The following is a 15,662-nucleotide window of genomic DNA, read 5'->3' on the forward strand; positions in this document are numbered from 1 at the left end:
CCTCCCTCCCTACCTCCCTACCTGCCTCCCTCCCTATCTCCCTACCTGCCTCCCTCCCATCCCTCCCTACCTCCCTCCCTCCCTACCTCCCTGCCTACCTCCCTCCCTACCTGCCCCCTCCCAGCCCTCCCTGCCTCCCTACCTCCCTACATCCCTACCTCCCTCCCTACCTGCCCCCTCCCAGCCCTCCCTCCCTCCCTATCTGCCTGCCTCCCAGCCCTCCCTCCCTCCCTACCTCCCTCCCTGTCTCCCTCCCTCCCTCCCTGCCTACCTGCCTACCTCCCTCCCTCCCTCCCTGCCTCCCTACCTTGCAGCCCTCCCTACCTCCCTGCCTACCTGTCTGCCTGCCTCCCTACCTGCCTACCTTCCAGCTTTCCCTGCCTACCTCCCTGCCTGCCTACCTCCCTGCCTGCCTGCCTCCCTCCCTGCCTCCCTGCCTCCCTCCCTGCCTACCTACCTGCCTACCTCCCAGCTTTCCCTGCCTACCTCCCTGCCTCCCTCCCTCCCTCCCTACCTCCCTGCCTACCTACCTGCCTACCTACCTGCCTACCTCCCAGCTTTCCCTGCCTACCTCCCTGCCTCCCTCCCTACCTCCCTCCCTCCCTCCCTGCCTACCTGCCTGCCTGCCTGCCTCCCAGCCCTCCCTGCCTACCTCCCTCCCTACCTGCCTACCTCCCAGCTTTCCCTGCCTACCTCCCTCCCTCCCAGCTTTCCCTGCCTCCTTGCCTACCTCTCTGCCTACCTACCTCCCTGCCTCCCTCCCTGCCTACCTACCTACCTCCCTGCCTGCTTCCCAGCCTGCCTCCCTGCCTGCTTCTCTGCCTGCCTGCCTGCTTCCCTCCATGTCTCCTTCTCTCCCTGCCTGTTTCCCTGCCTGCCTCCCTCCATGTCTCCTTCTCTCCCTGCCTGCCTCCCTGCCTGCTTCTCTGCCTGCCTGCCTGCTTCCCTCCATGTCTCCTTCTCTCCCTGCCTGTTTCCCTGCCTGCCTCCCTCCATGTCTCCTTCTCTCCCTGCCTGCCTCCCTGCCTGTTTCCCTCCCTGCCTCCCTCCATGTCTCCTTCTCTCCCTGCCTGCTTACCTTCCTGCCTCCCTGCCTCCCTCCATGTCTCCTTCTCTCCCTGCCTGCCTTCCTGCCCATACATTCATCATGCAGTTTCACTTTTGTTAAGGCTGTACATCGTGATCAATCATAGCCCGGTGTTAGTTGAACCGTCAGCCATCTTTCATTGTCACCATCAAAGGACTATCTGCTCTTCTCTGTGAAGGAGGAAAAAGGAGACAGCATCACCATTCATCTCCAGAATGATGAGGGGGAGGGGGAGAGAGAGAGAGAGGGGGGAGAGAGAAAAATAGGGGGAGGGGGAGAGAGAGAGGGGGTAGGTGGAGAGAGAGACAGATGGAGAGAGAAGGGGGAGAGAGAGAGGGGGAGAGGAGAGTGAGAGAAGGGGAGGGAGAGGGAGAAAGAGAGAGAGAGGGGAAGGTGGAGAGAGAGATGGAGAGATTGGGGGAGAGAGAGAAGGGGAGAGGGAGAGAGAGAAGGTGAGAGAGCGAGAGGGGGGAGGGAGAGCTAGAGAGAGGGGAGGGGAGAGGAGGGGGAGAGAGAGCGAGAGAAGGTGAGAGAGCGAGAGGGGGGAGGGAGAGCTAGAGAGAGGGGAGGGGAGAGGAGGGGGAGAGAGAGAGGGGAAGGTGGAGAGAGAGATGGAGAGAGTGGGGGAGAGAGAGAGGGGGAGAGGAGAGAGTGAGAGAAGGGGAGGGAGAGGGAGAAAGAGAGAGAGAGAGGCGGGGGAGAAAGAGAGAGATAGGGGGAAGGTGGAGAGAGAGATGGAGAGAGAGGGGGGAGAGAGAGAAGGGGAGAGGGAGAGAGAGAAGGTGAGAGGGAGAGAGAGAAGGTGAGAGGGAGAGAGAGATGGGGAGGGAGAGCTAGAGAGAGGGGAGGGGAGAGTAGGGGGAGAAAGAGAGAGCGAGAGAGAGAGAGAGAGAGAGAGAGAGAGAGAGAGAAGGGGAGGGAGAGGTAGAAAGAGAGAGAGAGAGGAGGGGGAGAAAGAGAGAGAGGGGAGGGGAGAGGAGGGGGAGAGGGAGAGAGAGAGAGAAGGGGAGAGGGAGAGAGAGAGAAGGTGAGAGGGAGAGAGCGAGAGGGGGGAGGGAGAGCTAGAGAGAGGAGGGAGAGAAAGAAAGAGAGAGCGAGAGAGAGGTACTGTGAAGAGCCAGTAGCTAGCAGACGTGTCGTGGTCGGCGCGTGCTCTGTTTTGAAAAGAGGCCCTTGGATTCTCACACATCTGCCCTCTGATTCACCTTGAGTCCTCCCATCCCTCTCAATCTGTCAACAGGAGACCTCCTCACCTCTCATAGCACTGGAGCTACTCCCAAACACCGCATGGGGGAACATTCTGTTTCAGTACCATTTGGGAAGCTATTGGTGCATGGAAGTCATGTATATCGGTGTAAAAGTGCACAAGTGTTGCCCCCCAATTAATCTGTGGTTGAAAATAATCTGCAGCTCAATTAGGACTAGTTTTAAATCCAGAAAGGGCAGCATTTCCTCACTGTACCTTTAGAAATGCCAGTGTCTTTTCCCCCCCCTAAAGGTGTAGCTAAATCTTTCTGTTGTATCTCCTTCCTCCAAATGAAGCAAAGAAGAGTCTTCTGTCCCTAGTGATGGACACCGACCATAAAGGGCCCAGTTTCTGTCCCTAGTGATGGATATCGACCGTAAAGGGCCCAGTTTCTGTCCCTAGTGATGGACACCGACCATAAAGGGCACAGTTTCTGTCCCTAGTGATGGCCACCGACCATAAAGGGCCCAGTTTCTGTCCCTAGTGATGGACACCGACCATAAAGGGCCCAGTTTCTGTACCTAGTGATGGACACCGACCATAAAGGGCACAGTTTCTGTCCCTAGTGATGGCCACCGACCATAAAGGGCCCAGTTTCTGTCCCTAGTGATGGACACCGACCATAAAGGGCCCAGTTTCTGTCCCTAGTGATGGACACCAAGCATAAAGGGCCCAGTTTCTGTCCCTAGTGATGGACACCGACCATAAAGGGCCCAGTTTACCAGTCTGACACCGAGATCAAATCAAATCCATTTTTATTTGTCACATGCTTGGTAAACAACAGGTGTGGACTAACAGTGAAATGGTAGCTATTTGGTTGACTATTTAGCAGTGTTATGTCTTGTGGGTAGAAGCTTTTCAGGGTCCTGTTGGTTCCAGACTCGGTGCATCGGTACCGCTTGCCTTGGCGCTAGGTAGGGTGACCACATGTCCCAGATTGTGCTCGTCAGTCCCGCATTTTGTCGCTTTGTCCCGGGTCCCGCAACCAAACAATCAAGTTCCGCATTTTATCAACAAATTCAAACACCACAAATTTAGTAGAAAAAAAACCCTGTTGATTTGATCCTATATTTCCGTCAGACATTCCAACCTGTCTCTCGCAGTCACATTGCGTTTATGAAAAGATACCGGACGTAGTAGCCTAACGTCTCGGTCACGCCGACAGCGTCGTCGTGTTTTGGTACACCAGAAGTGCGTTCATTTCCAATGTAACGCTGTGTTTTGTCTCGCAGCGTTGCGTTGCAGAGGCTGTTAAAGTGTGTTCTCCGTAGTGTCTACGTTGCAGAGGCTGTTGAAGTGTGTTGTCCGTAGTGCCTAGGTTGCAGAGGCTGTTGAAGTGTGTTCTCCGTAGTGCTTACGTTGCAGAGGCTGTTGAAGTGTGTTCTCCGTAGTGCCTATGTTGCAGAGGCTGTTGAAGTGTGTTCTCCGTAGTGCCTACGTTACAGAGGCTGTTGAAGTGTGTTCTCCGTTGTGCCTACGTTGCAGAGGCTGTTGAAGTGTGTTCTCCGTAGTGCCTACGTTGGCTCTATCATACGTCTGCTTCAAACTGTCTGCCTGGACTCCTTCACAGAAATGGGAGCAGAAGGTGAATGTTGAACTGTTGTTGCACACGTATCCACATGATGCTGTGTACTGTAGTGCTGCCTATATATACACATATAGCTGAGGTGCGCTTGGTTCGGTGCAGCAGGGGTGTAGTGCTGCCTATATATACATATAGCCGAGGTGCGCTTGGTTCGGTGCAGCAGGAGCAGGGGTGCAGTGCTGCCTATATATATATATATATATATAGCCGAGGTGCGCTTGGTTCGGTGCAGCAGGGGTGTAGTGCTGCCTATATATACATATAGCCGAGGTGCGCTTGGTTCGGTGCAGCAGGAGCAGGGATGCAGTGCTGCCTATATAAAGACACATATAGCCGAGGTGCGCTTGGTTCGGTGCAGCAGGAGCAGGGATGCAGTGCTGCCTATATAAAGACACATATAGCCAAGGTGCGCTTGGTTCGGTGCAGCAGGAGCAGGGGTGTAGTGCTGCCTATATATATATATATATATATATATATATATATAGCCGAGGTGCGCTTGGTTCGGTGCCACAGGAGCAGGGGAGTGTGCTGCCTATATATAGCCGAGGTGCGCTTGGTTCGGTGCAGCAGGAGCAGGAGTGTATGTACTGCTGCCTATATACACATATTGCCGAGGTGCGCTTGGTTCGGTGGAGCAGGAGCAGGGGTGTGGTGCTGCCTCAGTGGTGCTGGTTTAGTAAAGTTAGATCAAAGCTAAATGAATGTCTTGGAAGATCACATAATGAATGATTCATTAGTATTCTACATAACAGAACCAAATATGATTGTATAACGTTACTGTTACATCAAAACACACCACATCATTTCTTACATTTTAGGATGGTTAGTTGTTCCTCTGTCCAGTGTCTGTGTTCTTTTTGCCCATCTTAATCTTTTCTTTTTATTGGCCAGTCTGAGAAATGTATTTTTCTTTGCAATTCTGCCTAGAAGGCCAGTATCCCGGAGTTGCATCTTCACTGTTGACGTTGAGACTGGTGTTTTGCGGGTACTATTTAATAAAGCTACCAGTTGAGGTCCTTCTGAGGCGTCTCTTTCTCAAACTAGACACTCTAATGTACTTTTCCTCTTGCTCAGTTGTGCACCAGGGCCTCCAACTCTTCTTTCTATTCTGGTTAGAGCCAGTTTGCGCTATTCTGTGAAGGGAGCAGTACACAGCGTTGTACGAGATCTTCAATTTCTTGGCAATTTCTCTCAAGAAACCAAAACTCGACTCATCTGATGTCTAAAACTACCGACCGGTATCTCTTCTTTCTTTTTTTTCCAGAACACTTGAGCGTCTCTGACCAACTCTCTCAGAACCATCTTCTGGACCTCTAACCAGTCAGGCTTCAAGACGGGTCACTCAACCAAGACTGCTCTCCTCTTACATTATGACCCATCAGATCCCCCTCTCCACCCTCTCATTGCTGGGCGTCTCGGGCTATATCAGATCCCCCTCTCCACCCTCTCAGGGCTGGGTGTCTCAGACTCTATCAGATCCTCCTCTCAGGGCTGGGCGTCTCAGACTCCATCAGATCCTCCTCTCAGGGCTGGGTGTCTCAGACTCTATCAGATCCTCCTCTCAGGGCTGGGCGTCTCGGGCTATGTACACTCTTGAATTTCATCCTACCTCGCAGGCCGTTCATACCACGTGACAAGGAGAGGATCTGTGTCTGAACAACTCTTACTACTGGTATCCCCCAGGGCTCAGTTCTAGGCCCTCTCCTCTTCTCTCTACACACCAAGTCACTTGGGTTCGTCATATCCTCACATTGTCTCTCCTATCACTGCTATGAGGATGGACCTCTCCTCTTCTCTCTATACACCAAGTCACTCAGCTCCGTCATATCCTCACATGGTCTCTCCTATCACTGCTTTGTGGATGACACATAACTACTTTTTTCCTTCCCCCTTCTGACACCCAGGTGGCGACACGCGTCTCTGTGTGCCTGGCAGATATCTCAGCTTGGATGTTGGCCCACCACTTCAAGCTCAACCTCGGCCTGCCCGCTCCAAGACCTCTCCATCATGGGTTGACAACTCCACGGTGTCCCCCTCCCAGAGTGCAAAGAACCTTGGCGTGACCCTGGACAACACCCTGTCGTTCTCTACAAACATCAAAGCAGTGACATGCTCCTGCAGGTTCATGCTCTACAACAACCGTAGTGTACGACCTTACATCACACAGGAAGTGGTGCAGATCCTAATCCAGGAACTTGTCATCTCCCGTCTGGACTACTGCAACCAGCTGTTGGACTAGCTCCCCACTTGTGCTATCAAACCCCCTGCAACTTATCTAGCATGCTTGCAGCCCACCTGGTGTTCAACCTTCCCAAGTTCTCCCATATACCCCCCCCCCCGCTCCTCCGCACACTCCACTACAAGACCATGTGGTACTTGAATACAGAGCAGCAAGAGGAACTGCCCCTCCCTAGTACATTCAGGCTATGATCTGTCACCTCTGGTCTCATGGCCCTCCCACCCCTACAGGGGGTAATTCCCGCTAGCACTAACTCTGCTGATAAATACTTTATTGAGGAGGGGTAGAGGGCTGTAGGGCTAGAGGGGTGGAACAAAGTTTAGCTTAGTTCAAGTGCAGGCCAAATGACTGAGAGATAGGTGAAGAGGACAGCAGGCCCTAGGCTACTTCAGGGGCATTCAAGCCCTCTGCTCTGGGGGACTGGAGCCCTCTGTTCTGGGGGACTGGAGCCCTCTGTTCTGGGGGACTGGAGCCCTCTGCTCTGGGGGATTGGAGCCTAGGCCACTTCAGGGGGATTGGAGCCTAGGCTACTTCAGGGGATTGGAGCCCTCTGCTCAGGGGGACTGGAGCCTAGGCTACTTCAGGGGGATTGGAGCCCTCTGCTCTGGGGGACTGGAGCCTAGGCTACTTCAGGGGGATTGGAGCCCTCTGCTCAGGGCGATTGGAGCCCTCTGCTCTGGGGGATTGGAGCCCTCTGCTCTGGGGGACTGGAGCCTAGGCTACTTCAGGGGGATTGGAGCCTAGGCCACTTCAGGGGGATTGGAGCCTAGGCTACTTCAGGGGGACTGGAGCCTAGGCTACTTCAGGGGGATTGGAGCCCTCTGCTCAGGGGGATTGGAGCCTAGGCTACTTCAGGGGGATTGGAGCCTCTGCTCTGGGGGATTGGAGCCTAGGCTACTTCAGGGGAATTGGAGCCTAGGCCACTTCAGGGGGATTGGAGCCTAGGCTACTTCAGGGGGATTGGAGCCTAGGCCACTTCAGGGTGACTGGAGCCCTCTGCTCAGGGGGATTGGTGCCCTCTGCTCATGGGGATTGGAGCCTAGGCTACTTCAGGGGGATTGGAGCCTAGGCTACTTCAGGGGGATTGGAGCCTAGGCTACTTCAGGGGGATTGGAGCCTAGGCTACTTCAGGGGGATTGGAGCCCTCTGCTCTGGGGGACTGGAGCCCTCTGCTCTGGGGGACTGGAGCCCTCTGCTCTGGGGGATTGGAGCCTAGGCTACTTCAGGGGGATTGGAGCCCTCTACTCTGGGGGATTGGAGCCTAGGCCACTTCAGAGGGATTGGAGCCTAGGCCACTTCAGGGGGATTGGAGCCTAGGCCACTTCAGGGGTATTGGAGCCTAGGCCACTTCAGAGGGATTGGAGCCTAGGCTACTTCAGGGGGATTGGAGCCTAGGCTACTTCAGGGGGATTGGAGCCTAGGCCACTTCAGGGGGATTGGAGACTAGGCCACTTCAGGGGGATTGGAGCCTAGGCCACTTCAGAGGGATTGGAGCAGTCTGCTCTGGGGGATTGGAGCCTAGGCTACTTCAGGGGGACTGGAGCCTTGGCTACTTCAGGGGGATTGGAGCCCTCTGCTCAGGGGGACTGGAGCCCTCTGCTCTGGGGGATTGGAGCCTACGCTAGCCAGGCAGTTTCAGCCAGAGATGGTCTTATAATGGTGGCTTTGGATCAGCATCCTCTGAAGGTGAAAACTACTGCATGTTTAGTGGCAGTGTTATGAGTTTATTATTTCTCCTATGTCCTTCTGAGTTGATGGGGGGGCTGAATATTCAATATATAAACTAGCTTTATTAATAGTACAATACATGTAGTAGCTTAGCATTTCATACCTCCTAATGATGAATGTAGAGGTATCACCTACGAACTGTTAAATATCTTGGCCCCCCAGCCCCCCAAGCCACCCAGCCCCCCAGCCACCCACCCAGCCACCCACCCCCCAGCCCCCTAGCCCCCCCTAGCCCCCTAGCCCCCCAGCCCCCTAGCCCCCCTAGCCCCCCAGCCCCCTAGCCCCCCCTAGCCACCCAGCCCCCCCCCCCCCCCCAGCCTTGGGGTTAAGAGTCTGATATGATTGGCCTTGGGGTTACGAGTCTGAAATGATTGGCCAGGGGGTTAAGAGTCTGAAATGATTGGCCAGGGGGTTAATACAGGATCGGTGGGTCCCCCGCGGGACGGTTGAGCTAACGTGGGCTAATGTGATTAGCATGAGGTTGTAAGTAACAAGAACATTTCCCAGGACTGCACTGTATAATTTACAGTAGCTATTACAGTGAAAGTATACCATGCTATTGTTTGAGGAAAGTGTACAGTTATGTACTTGAAAATGTATTAGTAAACCAATTAGGCACATTTGGGCAGTCTTGATACAACATTTTAAACAGAAATGCAATGGTTCATTGGATCAGTCTAAAACTTTGCGCATACACTGCTGCCATCTAGTGGCCAAAATCTAAATTGCACCTGGGCTGGAATAATACATTATGGCCTTTCTCTTGCATTTCAAAGATGATGGTACCAAAAAAATACAAAAGAACGGTTGTTTTTCTCTTTGTATTATGTTTTACCAGATCTTTTGTGTTATGTTCTCCTACATCCCTTTGACATTTCCACAAACTTCTAAGTATTTCCTTTCAAATGGTACCAAGAATAGAATAGGCCCCGTGTGGCTCAGTTGGTAGAGCATGGTGTTTGCAACGCCAGGGTTGTGGGTTCGATTCCCACAGGGGACCAGTACGGGAAAAAATGTATGAAATGTATGCATTTACTACTGTAAGTCGCTCTGGATAAGAGCGTCTGCTAAATGTATAAAATGTAATATACATGTCCTTGCTTCAGGTCCTGAGATACAGGCAGTTAGATTTGGGTATGGCATTTTAGGAGAACATTTTTAAAAAAGGGTCCGATCCTTAAGACGTTTTAACTTATTTTGTTCTTAAAACGTACAGTATCATATGGTTCAAATACAGCATCATTCAGTCCTTTTATACAGTATCATATGGTTCAAAATACAGCATCATTCAGTATGATATCACAAAAGTCAGGCTAGTTTAAACAGTAACAGAAAATGTTCAACTCTAGCTGCTTCCTGTCTCTTTAACGTAGTGTCAAGCCTGCTTCCTGTCTCTTTAACGTAGTGTCAAGCCTGCTTCCTGTCTCTTTAACGTAGTGTCAAGCCTGCTTCCTCAGACCACTGAACTCTGCGTGACCTGTGGGGACCTGAGAAAAGCCCCTGTGATTATGAATAATAGCAATGGGTTGCCAATGGGCCATCCCAATGGGCCATCCCAATGAGAGCTGGGGCGTTGAGATGATTGGCTGGGGGGGGGGGGGGGGGGGGTAAGAGTCTGATATCAGATCTAATCTCGTCGCTGAAGACCTTACCGTGAAACGCTGACTTACAACCCTTAACAAACAATGCTGATTATTTTTTAAATAAGTAAAAAAATATATTTGCAAAAAAATGAACGCTAAATGAAATAAATTAAAGTAAGAAAAAAAGTAACACATTAAAATAACGAGGCTATATACAGGGGATACCGGCACAGAGTGAATGTGGAGGCTATATACAGGGGGGTACCGGTACGGAGTCAATGTGGAGGCTATATACAGGGGGTACCGGTACAGAGTCAATGTGCGGGGGTACAGGTTAGTCGAGGTCATTGAGGTAATATGTACTGGTAGGTAGGGGGTAAAGTGACTATGCATAGATAATAAACAGCGAGTGGCCGCAGTGTAAAAAAGGAGGTCAATGCAAATATTCTGGGTAGCCATTTGATTAACTGTTTAGCAGTCTGATGGCTTGGGGGTAGAAGCTGTTCAGCAGTCTAATGGCTTGGGGGTAGAAGCTGTTAAGGAGCCTTTTGGTCCTAGACTTGGGGCTCTGGTACCGCTTGCCGTGCGGTAGCAGAGAGAACAGTCTATTACTAGGGTGGCTGGGGTCTGACAATTTAATGGACCTTCCTCTGATACCATCTAGTATAGAGGTCCTGGATGGCTGGAGTCTTTAATGATTTAATGGACCTTCCTCTGATACCATCTAGTATAGAGGTCCTGGATGGCAGGAGTCTTTAATTATTTAATGGACCTTCCTCTGATACCATCTAGTATAGAGGTCCTGGGTGGCTGGAGTCTGACAATTTAATGGACCTTCCTCTGATACCATCTAGTATAGAGGTCCTGGATGGCTGGAGTCTTTAATGATTTAATGGACCTTCATCTGATACCATCTAGTATACAGGTCCTGGATGGCAGGAGTCTTTCATTATTTAATGGACCTTCCTCTGATACCATCTAGTATAGAGGTCCTGGGTGGCTGGAGTCTGACAATTTAATGGACCTTCCTCTGATACCGCCTAGTATAGAGGTCCTGGATGGCAGGAAGCTTGGTTTGATATGATTGGCCAGGGGATTAAAAGTCTGATATGATTGGCCAGGGGGTTAAGAGTCTGATATAATTGGCCTTGGGGTTAAGAGTCTGATATAATTGGCCTTGGGGTTAAGAGTCTGATATAATTGGCCTTGGGGTTAAGAGTCTGATATAATTGGCCTTGGGGTTAAGAGTCTGAAATGATTGGCCAGGGGGTTAATACAGGATCGGTGGGTCCCCCGCGGGACGGTTGAGCTAACGTAGGCTAATGTGATTAGCATGAGGTTTTAAGTAACAAGAACATTTCCCAGGACTGCACTGTCTAATTTACAGTAGCTATTACAGTGAAAGAATACCATGCTATTGTTTGAGGGGAATGCACAGTTATGTACTTGAAAATGTATTAGTAAACCAATTAGGCACATTTGGGCAGTCTTGATACAACATTTTAAACAGAAATGCAATGGTTCATTGGATCAGTCTAAAACTTTGCACATACACTATTACCATCGAGTGGCCAAAATCTATATTGCGTCTGGACTGGAATAATACATTATGGCCTTTCTCTTGCATTTCAAAGATGATGGTACCAAAAAAAAAATGATGTTTTTTTCTTTGTATTAACTTTTACCAGATCTAATGTGTTATATTATCCTACATTAATTTCACATTTCCACAAACTTCCAAGTGTTTCCTTTCAAATGGTATCAAGAATATGCATATCCTTGCTTCAGGTCCTGAGCTACAGGCAGTTAGATTTGGGTATATCATTTTAGGAGAACATTTTTTTAAAAAGGGTCCAATCCTTACGAGGTTAGGAACATTCTCATTGCCTCCAGGTCATGACATATCATGTCTTTTTCAAGCCCTCAGCAGTAACAGGGCACTATATCTCTGGGTGTGTCCCAAAATGGCCCCCTATATAGTGGTCAAATGGCCCCCTACATAGGGGTCAATAGCCCCCTACATAGTGGTCAAATGGCCCCCTACATAGGGGTCAAATGGCCCCCTACATAGGGGTCAAATGGCCCCCTATATAGTGCACTACCTTATAGGTTCTGGTCTAAAGAGTTAGCTGGCATTTGGGACGCACCCTAATCCTCTATCACTGGGAGAACCATTGCTCCTTTCTTCTCCCTGACCCTCCTCCTGGAGGACATCAAACCATTTTCTGTGCTGGACAATCAATGGCATGGTGTGAGAAGTAGCAAGCCCTGCAATAATGTAGGTTTAGGAGCACTTACGTTGATTTACTCTACACAATGTATGGCTGGAGAGACCGAATAAAAAGAGCTGGGTTTCAAACCTCTTTCGTTCGGCCGTTCTAAATTCAGTATATTCTCGCAGATTTTCACAAAAATGGCCTGGTATTAAAAAAAAAAGTGTAGTTTTTTTTTCCGGGTGATGTTAGACAATAGGCTACGGAGACGTTTTATACAAGGTGATCTATCACAGGGCCTGGACCTGCAGGGAGGGCTGGACATAATGCTGCTGTGGGTGTAAATCAGCCTGAGTTATAGCACTACAGCCCGACTAACGGCCCGCCTGGATGCCCAGCCAGAGAGGGAAACGGCCAAGTTATGCATCTGCCAGCGTTACAGCTCCTTGTTCTCTAGTGAACTCGAGATCTGCAGCTCCAAAGTCAGGCAAGGACATGTCCCTTCCATATGACCCCTCTGTGCTGGGAGACGTGCCTGGCCAACCTGCCTGCCTTCCTGTGTTCTCAATGCTGCTGGGGATCCTTAATGCTGCTGGGGATCCTTAAGTTGAGGCTAGGGGGCAGTATTTGCACGGCCGGATAAAAAACGTAACCGATTTAAACTGGTTACTACTCTTGCCCAGAAACGAGAATATGCATATAATTTGTAGATTTGGATAGAAAACACTCTAAAGTTTCTAAAACTGTTTGAATGGTGTCTGTGAGTATAACAGAACTCATATGGCAGGCCAAAACCTGAGAAGATTCCATACAGGAAGTGCCCTGTCTGACAATTAGTTCTCCTTCTGTGGCATCTCTATCAAAAATACAGAATCTCTGCTGTAACGTGACATTTTCTAAGGCTTCCATTGGCTCTCAGAAGGCGCCAGAACGTGGAATGATGTCTCTGCAGTCTCTGGGCGAAAAACAGAAGGAGTTTTTGTGAGTGGTCAGGCAGGGAACAATGACACTGGAGATGCGCGTCCACGAGACGACTCCATGTTTTTCTTTCAGTCTTTGAATGAATACAACGTCGCCCGGTTGGAATATTATCGCTATTTTACGAGAAAAATAGCATAAAAATTGATTTTAAACAGCGTTTGACATGCTTCGAAGTATGGTAATGGAATATTTTGAAAATATTTGTCACTCGCGCGTCACCCTTCGGATACTGACCTGAACGCACGAACAAAACGGAGCTATTTCAATATAACTATGGATTATTTGGAACCAAAACAACATTTGTTGTTGAAGTAGAAGTCCTGGGAGTGCATTCTGACGAAGAACAGCAAAGGTAATCCAATTTTTCTTATAGTAAATCTGAGTTTGGTGAGGGCCAAACTTTGTGGGTGTCAAGTTAGCTAGCCGTGATGGCCGGGCTATCTAATCAGAATATTGCAAAATGTGCTTTCACCGAAAAGCTATTTTAAAATCTGACACCGCGATTGCATAAAGGAGTTCTGTATCTATAATTCTTAAAATAATTGTTATGTATTTTGTGAACATTAATCGTGAGTAATTTAGTAAATTCACAGGAAGTTTGCGGTGGGTATGCTAGTTCTGAACATCACATGCTAATGTAAAAAGCTGATTTTTGATATAAATATGAACTTGATTGAACAAAACATGCATGTATTGTATAACATAATGTCCCTGGAGTGTCATCTGATGAAGATCATCAAAGGTTAGTGCTGCATTTAGCTGTGGTTTTGGTTTTTGTGACGTATATGCTTGCTTTGAAAATGGCTGTGTGATTATTTTTGGCAGGGTACTCTCCTGACATAATCTAATGTTTTGCTTTCGCTGTAAAGCCTTTTTGAAATCGGACAATGTGGTTAGATTAACGAGAGTCTTGTCTTTAAAATGGTGTAAAATAGTAATATGTTTGAGAAATTTAAGTTATAGCATTTATGAGGTATTTGTATTTCGCGCCACGTGGAAGGTGCCCAGGGAGGTTAATGCTGCTGGGGATCCTTAATGCTGCTGCTGGGGGTTCTTAATGCTGCTGGGGATCCTTAATGCTGCTGGGGGTTCTCAATGCTTCTGGGGATCCTTAATGCTGCTGGGGGTTCACATCTAGATGTTCCGCTAGCGGAACACCGCTCCAATATCCAATGATAGGGCGTGGCGCGAATTACAAACTCCTCAAAAATCCCAAAACTTCCATTTTCAAACATATGACTATTTTACACCATTTTAAAGACAAGACTCTCCTTTATCTAACCACATTGTCCGATTTCAAAAAGGCTTTACAACGAAAGAAAAACATTAGATTATGTCAGCAGAGTACCCAGCCAGAAATAATCGCACACCCATTTTACAAGCTAGCATATAATGTCACAAAAACCAAAACCACAGCTAAATGCAGCACTAACCTTTGATGATCTTCATCAGATGACACTCCTAGGACATTATGTTATACAATACATGCATGTTTTGTTCAATCAAGTTCATATTTATATAAAAAAACAGCTTTTTACAGTAGCATGTGACGTTCAGAACTAGCATACCCACCGAAACTTCCGGTGAATTTACTAAATTACTCACGATAAATGTTAACAAAAAACATAACAATTATTTTAAGAATTATAGATACAGAACTCCTTTATGCAATCGCTATGTCAGATTTTAAAATAGCTTTTCGGTGAAAGCACATTTTGCAATATTCTGAGTAGATAGCCCGGCCATCATGGCTAGCTATTTTGACACCCACCAATTTTGGCACTCACCAAACTCAGATTTACTATAAGAAAAATTGGATTACCTTTGCTGTTCTTCGTCAGAATGCACTCCCAGGACTTCTACTTTACACCCAATGTTGTTTTGGTTCCAAATAATCCATAGTTATATCCAAATAGCGGCGTTTTGTTCTTGCGTTCAAGACACTATCCGAAGGGTGACGCGCCGGCGCATATCGTGACAAAAAAATTCAAAATATTCCATTACCGTACTTCGAAGCATGTCAAACGCTGTTTAAAATCTATTTTTATGCAATTTTTCTCGTAAAATAGCGATAATATTCCGCCCGGGAGACATGTAAAATGGACTCTTCATGTGCACACCCGTGTCATTGTTCTCAGATCGACCACTATCCAAATGCGCTACTGTTTTTCAGCCAGGGACTGCAGAGTCATCATTCCCCATTCTGGCGCCTTCTGAGAGCCTATGGGAGCCTTAGAAAATGTCACGTTACAGCAGAGATCCTCTATTTTCCATAAAGAGGCTATAGAAGGCCAAGAAATGGCCAGAGAGGGCACTTCCTGTATGCATTCTTCTCAGGTTTTGGCCTGCCATATGAGTTCTGTTATACTCACAGACACCATTCAAACAGTTTTAGAAACTTTAGGGTGTTTTCTATCCAAATTAAACAATTATATGCATATTCTAGTTTCTGGGCAGGAGTAATGACCAGATTAAATCGGGTACGTTTTTTATCCGGCAGTGAAAATACTACCCCATATCCTAAACAGGTAAATGCTGCTGGGGATCCTTAATGCTGCTGGGGATCCTCAATGCTGCTGGGGATCCTTAATGCTGCTGCTGGGGATCCTTAATGCTGCTGGGGGTTCTTAATGCTGCTGGGGGTTCTTAATGCTGCTGGGGGTTCTCAATGTTGCTGGGGGTTCTTAATGCTGCTGGGGATCCTTAATGCTGCTGGGGATCCTCAATGCTGCTGGGGTTTCTTAATGCTGCTGGGGATTCTTAATGCTGCTGGGGATCCTTAATGCTGCTGGGGGTCCTTAATGCTGCTGGGGATCCTTAATGCTGCTGGGGGTCCTTAATGCTGCTGGGGATCCTTAATGCTGCTGGGGTTTCTCAATGCTGCTGGGGTTCTCAATGTTGCTGGGGATCCTTAATGCTGCTGGGGTTTCTTGGTCCTGGCTGTGTCATCATACCATCCCCCCTGTTATTATACAGGTCTATTGGTCCTGGCTGTGTCAT

The sequence above is a fragment of the Salmo salar genome, chromosome 18 (genome assembly GCF_965601325.2).
Source record: "Salmo salar chromosome 18, fSalSal1, whole genome shotgun sequence".
NCBI lineage: Eukaryota > Metazoa > Chordata > Actinopteri > Salmoniformes > Salmonidae > Salmo > Salmo salar.